This window comes from Bombus pascuorum, chromosome 13, assembly GCF_905332965.1.
Source record: "Bombus pascuorum chromosome 13, iyBomPasc1.1, whole genome shotgun sequence".
In the NCBI taxonomy this organism is placed as follows: domain Eukaryota; kingdom Metazoa; phylum Arthropoda; class Insecta; order Hymenoptera; family Apidae; genus Bombus; species Bombus pascuorum.
Genome location: NC_083500.1, coordinates 12,598,611 through 12,606,733, shown reverse-complemented (window position 1 = coordinate 12,606,733; position 8,123 = coordinate 12,598,611). Strand labels below are relative to the sequence as shown.

General features: G+C 33.6%; 1 protein-coding gene across 1 annotated transcript in view; it reads right to left on the bottom strand.

The window, feature by feature from the left end:
- LOC132913237 (pre-mRNA-splicing factor Syf2) overlaps nucleotides 1-8,123 on the bottom strand; it is an 86,041-nt gene that overhangs the window by 61,923 nt on the left and 15,995 nt on the right. The window lies entirely within an intron of this gene.

Here is an 8,123-nt window from a genome sequence, read left to right as displayed (position 1 = left end):
TTAATAGCAATTACTATGTACATATACTAGAAAACAACGTCTTTAATTATTTTCTTTATTCGTTGAATAAATTTTATTTGTACAATTTAAATTGATGCAGAATTGTACTGTATTTAAAATCTCTTAAAAGAGTTGCTACTTTTTCCTAATTTTAAATTTTTCTTGAGACAAAGAAGTGAATTATTTGTTATAGTCGCAAAATAAAATGTACGTTCTTTTTTTTAATATGGAGATCCCCAAGAAAGCGAGACCCAGGGCTATAGCACGGCTATAACACTGATCTGTATTCAACGTGAGAATATCGCCTAGGGTCTGGAGTGATAGAGCAATCAACGTATCCCAGAAATCATTTATTTATGCCCACATAGCAAGTCGTTTTTCGCCGAGCAAAAACCAAAACATTGAACATTTCTTATATCATTCAGTTGCAAGGTTTCTATAGTTTGTCGATCGAGATATGATAATTCTGTAACGCATGTGAAATTTCGGTTTACCGTAAAGCGTAACTGTTACAATTAGTGGAAAGGCGACGGGGGGGGGGTTAGGTTGTGGGTGTTACCGCATCTCCCCACTACATTAGAAATTCGGTAATTCTGCCGCGAGGTAGGGACATTTTTGTGTCGAAAGTCGTGGAGTTAAGACGTATTGCTTTGTTCGCTGGGTAAATCGGAACGCGGGGTGTCCGTTTATTGTGGACAATCAGTGCGATTAGACGTATATCCAACCGTGTCATTGGTACTTTGGTAGACATTATTCTACCGTTCGAACTCACGCTATCGCGTTATTTTCATTTAATTGTACGTTCTTCCTCAATACTTTGTTGTAATCTATTATTTAGTTATTTTCCTTTCTTCGATCGCTTTTGTTTTTTCGTTGCCCAATTTGACGGTAGCTAGCGCAATGAGTTTTCAAAATGCAGCTTGACCGTGATCATTGTTTTATTTTCAAATAATTTGTTGCTTTATACATTTGTTTTAATATTTTGCTCCTTTTTTTTTTATTCAGATTACAGTTCCAAGCATTAGAGGCATGCTGCGGTATTCGAAAGAATGAGATGAAAGTCAAAAGGATACCATGATGATTAAAGATAGATTTTATAACTTTGTGGTAATATTTTACTTATTTCAAGGAATGCAAACGTATTTATACGTTTGTTTTCTCTATTTAATTGAACAATTGGCGATATTTATTTCGTATTCAATTGAATTCGTTTCTCGCATATATTTCGTGATATTAACGTAATTTAATATGTAATATGACAAATTCTAAATTCACGGTTTATTAAAAATACCAATATGAAAAAGGCAATATTAAAGAAACTACTTTTCTTTTTATTTCGAATACATTAACATTAGTTTGACATAGATTATCTTAATTCTGTTTCATTTGAGTAAAGAATTCAAATAACTTTTTCATTTTTCTCCATTATTCGTAAATTGTCTGTGATAATATTGTTATTTCGACTTTTTCAATAATTTCTATTTCATTCGAGAAAGTGCCTTATCACAGACAGGTTTGAACAGGCTCTGCGCATCGTCTTTTTTTCGTATTGCGCAGCTTTTTTTAAACAGTCAGAAAAAGGGCGCCATGTTTTATTAGAACGAAGTCACGTAATACGCAAAGTATTTGAATCTGTAATGGCCAGACATTTAATTTGGCGGATAATTTTTACAAATCAGTTGTATTACGAAATATTCATACAGTATATATTTGACAATAATAGAAAATACTTTACATGAAAAATATTTCTAATGAAATATACTAGCTATATATCTTTTTTCGTATTCTTGTATAAAATTTCTCGTATAAAATTGATATTTTCGTACTCCTGATATGATACAGGATACTATCTGTGGTAAATGAATAGTAATTAATTCATTCAGTTTAAAAAGAAGCAGTATTTTCGTAAACAAGCACTCGACAGAAAAAAGAAGGAAAAGAGTATTTTAGTAAAGAAAGAAAAATGAGTAATTTATTTCCTCTACCCACTAATGCAGATTTTCTTTCGGAAAATGTTTACAGTCGCGTCTTCGGTAACACACAGTATAATTTTTAGAATCAGTTATATTGCATTTATTAAAGTATCCGTTAACGCGCCAGTATAGAGATAGATATTTTGTAACATTAGGAAATTCGTTGATTCGACACGATCGACTTGTCGCGACATAAACACACATCCCCACTCGTAGGATATTTGAGGGACGAATGGGCCGCGGGGAGCGTCATTACGGTGTCGAAAGTCGTCGCGTAAGGACCTGTCAATTTTCGTTGTTCGCGATACATTAATTAATTGCGTAGTATCTTCGCTCTTATTGCACTGCCTTTGTACGTTGTTATTAGGTTTGTGTTATTGACAGTCGTTCGCTTATTAATTTATTATACATTATTGTAACAAAATTAAGTAGTATTTGAAATTCTTTTTCGTTCTCTTTTCTCGATCGTGTGTTTGTTTGTTAGAGTTATCGGTAGTTTGTATTATTAGCTTCCGAGTTAGAATTTAAAATCGATTATTGTTTCTGTTTCATTTTGATTATAATGCTGTATATTTGTTTCAAATTGGTGATTTTCTTTTGTGCAGGTTACTGGATCATAGCGGGACGCTAACCGGGAATTCAAAATAGCGTTGTTCGTGATCGCCATGATGATTAACAATCTAATGGAGAATGGGTTAGGTTTGTTAGAATGGTAAACTTATACATACGCTTATATTATCTTTTCATCGGATCATTGGTAATACAAACACGTATTTATTTTATAATACATATTTAATACGTACCTTTGTACTATATAATTGATATGTAATATAATTAAATTAACAAATAAATTCATATTTGAGAATACTAAGATGAAATTGGAAAAGATCATAGAATTCACTTTGCTAGTTCGAATATATTAAGCCATTGCTTCGTTCCGAGAAAAATTTAAACGAATTATTTCATTATTGCTATCTGTATATATCGTAAATAGAATTCTGAACGGTTAGAACGTATACATAGATCTTTCTATTTATTTCGTACTGTTTCCTTAATAGACTTTGGTAATAAATTTTTTTTAGTAGATTTTTTAATTTGACTTAATTTAAAGTTGATTGACTTGATTTTATTGTATGTATATATGTAATCTCCTTTAAGAGATTGCAATCGATCATACTTTGTTGCATTTCTCGCGTGAATTTTCTATAGTATCGCCATCTCACGACTTTTGTCAATAATTTCTATTGTTTCTAAAGAAGACGCCATTACAAGTTTAGTTTTTGGCGCGTAATATTATCGTGTTCTTCAAGCAATTATTTTGCTAAGAAATTTTTCATTCGTTGCAAAGATTTTCGAGTATTTACAAAATTTAATGCAGTTTATTACTACAGGACATATCTCAGAGTTCGGTATAGCCTCCAAAATCAGTTATATTGCATTTGGAGTATCCGTTAATGTTCAGTGTATACATACATATTTTATAACGTTCGCAAATAATATTATACGCTTTTCCAAACATCGTTTTAACATCTGTAGCATCGCTGTAAACAGCGGTACAAGTTTCAAAACAAACGCTCTAATTTCTCTACGATCCCCCTCCTCCTAACACAGTTTGACTTTCAGAGAAGGTTTTTGTGATCGCGTGCAATGCGATTAGTAGAGTCAGTGCTTGTTTCGTAATTGTAATTTCAATATTTCTCAGAGCAAAATAGCTCCTATTAATATTAATTGTAATAGTTATACGCGAAATTCGAGTCAGTGTTTGTTCGTCTATTTATTTATCGAGCGGGTTGGTAATTTTTTGTTTCTCTTTTTGTATATTACGTTGTTTTTTTTAAATATTCGTTTTCGGTATTCGAGTCAGTGCTCAAGAGGATAAAGCCTCTCCTGGAGTTTAGCAACGTAAGTATATTTGCACATTATTCATTAATTTAGTTTATTCTTTGTATATTGCTTGAATTATTGTAATATCTATTGGAACGAAGTCTCAGAGTTAGAATATCGAATCGTAAAATCTAAATTTCAAATTGCTCTATCAGAGTTTCAATTCTTACAGCAATTGCAGTTTATTAGAATTTCAATTTTTATTATTATCAAAGTTGTAGATTTAATAGAATTTCATGATTTGTTATCTCGGACTTTTAAAACGATCAACACTTTTTGGTCTTAAGAATAAATTATAATTTATAATTACATATTTTGTTACAGCTTTTGCCACAATCTCCGCTTCCTCCTGTTCTCTGGATAGGATCTTATGGTGCTTCGAATGCAAAGAACGTAAGTATTGTACTTCAATCGATTCCATTTCTTTCATTCTGTCTTTAATGATAATTAGCTAACGAAGAGATAAGATTTGCCGAAAATTTGTATTTTTGCTTATTCTATTAATAAACTATAAAATGTTGTTGTCGTCTTGAACGATAGATTATATGTATGTTGTTCCATGTTTTGTTACAGATATTTCACAGGCTGTACTTCTACCGTAAGGTCTGATGATTCTTCCGGGATGACGGCGTTCGTGATGGTTTCTTCTAAGCTACGTCACATTGTCCACATCGTTCTTCGTATGTACTGTGAGTCGCATGCTTTTTGTCCCTCCGGTCACTCAATCATGTCGTAGGATGAAAGGTCCGAATCGACACGGGTGATCGGTTGTATACGTAGAATTTTTGACGAGCATAGTGACCGCGGGTATTTATTATACCCGTGAGTAGTAACATTTTCTTGTCTATATTTTATTCATTAGTTCAGGATAGGTTTTCTTGCACACCGCGTTTTTAAACGTTGATGATAATACATATAATATATATATACATATATACGAGTATGATATTTACATATTACAATATAAAGTATTTTGTATAAGTAATGTAATGTTGATAATGATATAATAATATATTATATTATTAGATATAATTATTTATATCAAATTATATTCAATATTATTATATATTTATAAAGACCAAGTATCCGTACGAGCATATATACGAGTATCGAAATAAAGGACGAAATGACTTGGTTTAAGTATTTTGTAGCGAAGAAGTCCGATACCCTCGGACTTCGTTAATACGAAAATACGATTACGATTAAAGTTATTATAATGCTGATAAAGATTAGAAATGATATTTATTTTAATCTTTTACTTTACGATGATACGAAGCAGTTTTATTATTCGAGTATAAAAAGTATGATTACAGTAAAATTCGGAATATGGAATATGAAAGTATACGTTAAAGTCTAACTATGTCGGTCTTTGTTCCGAAGGATGTTATCAAATTTCACGTGCAAGAAAACACTTCGCGACAGGCAGATTTCAGAATCAAAACAAGTTTTGAACGTTCCTTTGTGTTTTGATAAAGATATCGCCTGAGGATATTTCGATTAATAGAGTTCATTTATGGTCCATTGTTATTCATTGATATAAACATTGCTTGCACTGAATCTTAGTTTATGTTTAATAAATATGTGCATTCTTCGTTAATTTCCTTCATTCCAGTTTAATAGTTTAATCGTTCATTAAAATAATAAAGCGAAATAAAGTATAGAATTATTAAAATTTGAAGTGAAATTAGATTGAAAAATCAAAGAATATTAGCCCGTTAGATAAAAAATATAATAGATAGGCTAATCATATTTTTAGCGTAGGATTTTCAGGTTTAACCCCTTCCATGTTTATTGTCAGAATCCCACTCACGTGCCCAGGTGCTTCTTGGGTGGGAGGAAGGCAATGGGCATGACGAGTAGTCTATAAGCTTAACAATTTTTTTAGCGACTGACGTTGCGTTAGCGTATCGTGCGCGACGTATTTTCCACTGTGTGTGGTATGTGGTTAGGCTGTGGAATTGCGTCGTTTTTGCTATTTATTATAATCTTGAAATAGTTGTGCATTCGGCAATATGAATCCAATTACCATTGAAAATAACAGTGTTAATAAATAGGTATTGTGAATTATAAATAATAATAATACTAATCTCAATATTAAACTGCAACGATAATTACATTGATTACGATACAACGATCTATTCTAGTCAAATTATTTCTTTGGATGATATATCTATACATGATTGTATACGATTATTATGAGTATTTAATTAAAATTGAAATTTATATATATTTGGATAATTAAAGTTGAAATATACAGAACATTTTTACGCAATGGTCGCTAGCCATCGTCAGTCGATTTCAGGAAAATGGTACGTACATTAGAGTGTGAAAGTCGTATGCGAAACTCGGGTGTCGGAGGCGTCCCGGGACGTCTCTCTAGTGTAGGCCTTTGCGCCCGGGTTATGTGTGAGAACCGTGGAGTGAATGTGTTGGTGTGCTTGTTTTGCCATTTTTTCAGTTTTAGAGGTTTCCGGGTAGGATAGGTAGCATATTTTCTGGTACGAATGTTAACTATAAGTAGGTAGGGCCGGGCAGGTTGGCACAGTCTTTCGTCGGGTAGGCGCGTTTTCGCGTGTCCAACCTGTTTCAGGAAATTTGATTTGAAAAATCGACGGTGAAGCTGGCATCACGAACGGAGCATACCCGTTTGTCTTGAGCCTTGCCTATCGATTTTTCGAATATCGCGGTCGTGGTCGCGAGTGGGTTCCGAAACGAACGTTTATTGCTCGAGCTCGCGCATGCGAACGGACAGCGATCGCTATGATCGTTGGTCGTCCATGCGCACTGGCAATAGCATCCGCGATTTATCTTTTTATTTTACCTTTATAAGTTACTTTTTATTTTGCGATTAGAAAGACTCGAGCCTAGATTTAAGTTTCAGCGGGCATTGCGCCCGAAGAAAGAAGAGGCTATGAGCCGAAGAGGCCCGACAAACTGTCGTTCAAGAGGGCAACTATCAATGGCTGTCCATCCTCTGGGTCATCCAGAGCATGGAAAGTCATTCTCGTTACTACTTTGTCACTATGCTCGCTTTTAGTATTTGTAGTAGTAGTAGTAGTAGTTCTTTTCTTCTTTTTTGGCCGATGTATATATCGGTCCACCATCCCATTGGGCAAATCGCGGTTTTTCTTATTAGTGTCGCGAGAGATTAATTACGGGTTGAATTAGAGTTGCGAAATAACATCGCGGCTTTTTATTAGTGTGGCGAGAGAACGATTACGGTTTGAATTAGAGTTGCGATAAAATTATAGTCGCGTTTCCTTTAGAGTTGCGAATTACGATATCGCGATTGTCTTTTGCAATTTTTAGAAGTTTTTAGAAAATCGTACCTATCGGAATTTATCCTGTTTTCTATTGTTTAAAATTTGATTATAAAAATATTAGTTTTCAATTAATTTTATAGTATTGCAAGTAGCGATACTAGAATATTTGAAATAGCTTTTTTATATAGTAAATAGTAATTTTCATTGAATTCACTTTAAGAGTTAGCGTTGCGATATTGTTCCATCGCGATTTCTAGTAATTTTTCCCTTTAGCGTTGCGATAACGAATGATCGCGTTTTTGTAAATAGAGTTGCGTTTACAAAATGCCCAAAACCCTTCGACTACATTTGTCGAGGACTGTTCCTGGATCACTCGATACAGCTACAAGAGCTGTACAACTGTGATCGTTCATCGGCAACCTGCTAAATGGTTGCACTGGGATGTGTCAGCCTTCCACTACATTGGGCAAATCGCGATTTTTTTTATTAGTGTCGCGAAAGAATCGAGTCGAGGTTTGAATTAGAGTTGCGAATTATGATATCGCGACGTTCTTTTGCAATTTTGTTTATGAATTTTCAAAATTTCTATGAGATTAATACATATTAGAGTTCTCTTGTTTCCTGAAAAATTTTTCCTTCATTTAAAATTAGATTTAAAAGTATCAAAGTTCGAGTAATTTTATAGCATTGCAATTTGTTAATTTTATTTCTGTCTTAAGAATTAGCGTTGCGACTTTACATCGCGATTGTTTCAATTAGTTTTCTAGTTAGAGTTGCGTGAATGAACGATCGCGTTTTTTAAAGTAGCGTTGCGTTTATATTATGCCCAATCTTCTTCCACTGGACTGTGGAAGCACGTTCCTGCTCCTGGATCATCTGATGCAGTTTCACCAGTAGCCTCCTGCATGGCTACGCTGGTGGACCGTTACTAGTGTTGCGAACATTTAAATTTGAGTGCATAGATTGATAGATATTAGTGTTGCGCAAATAATTCGCACGGAAA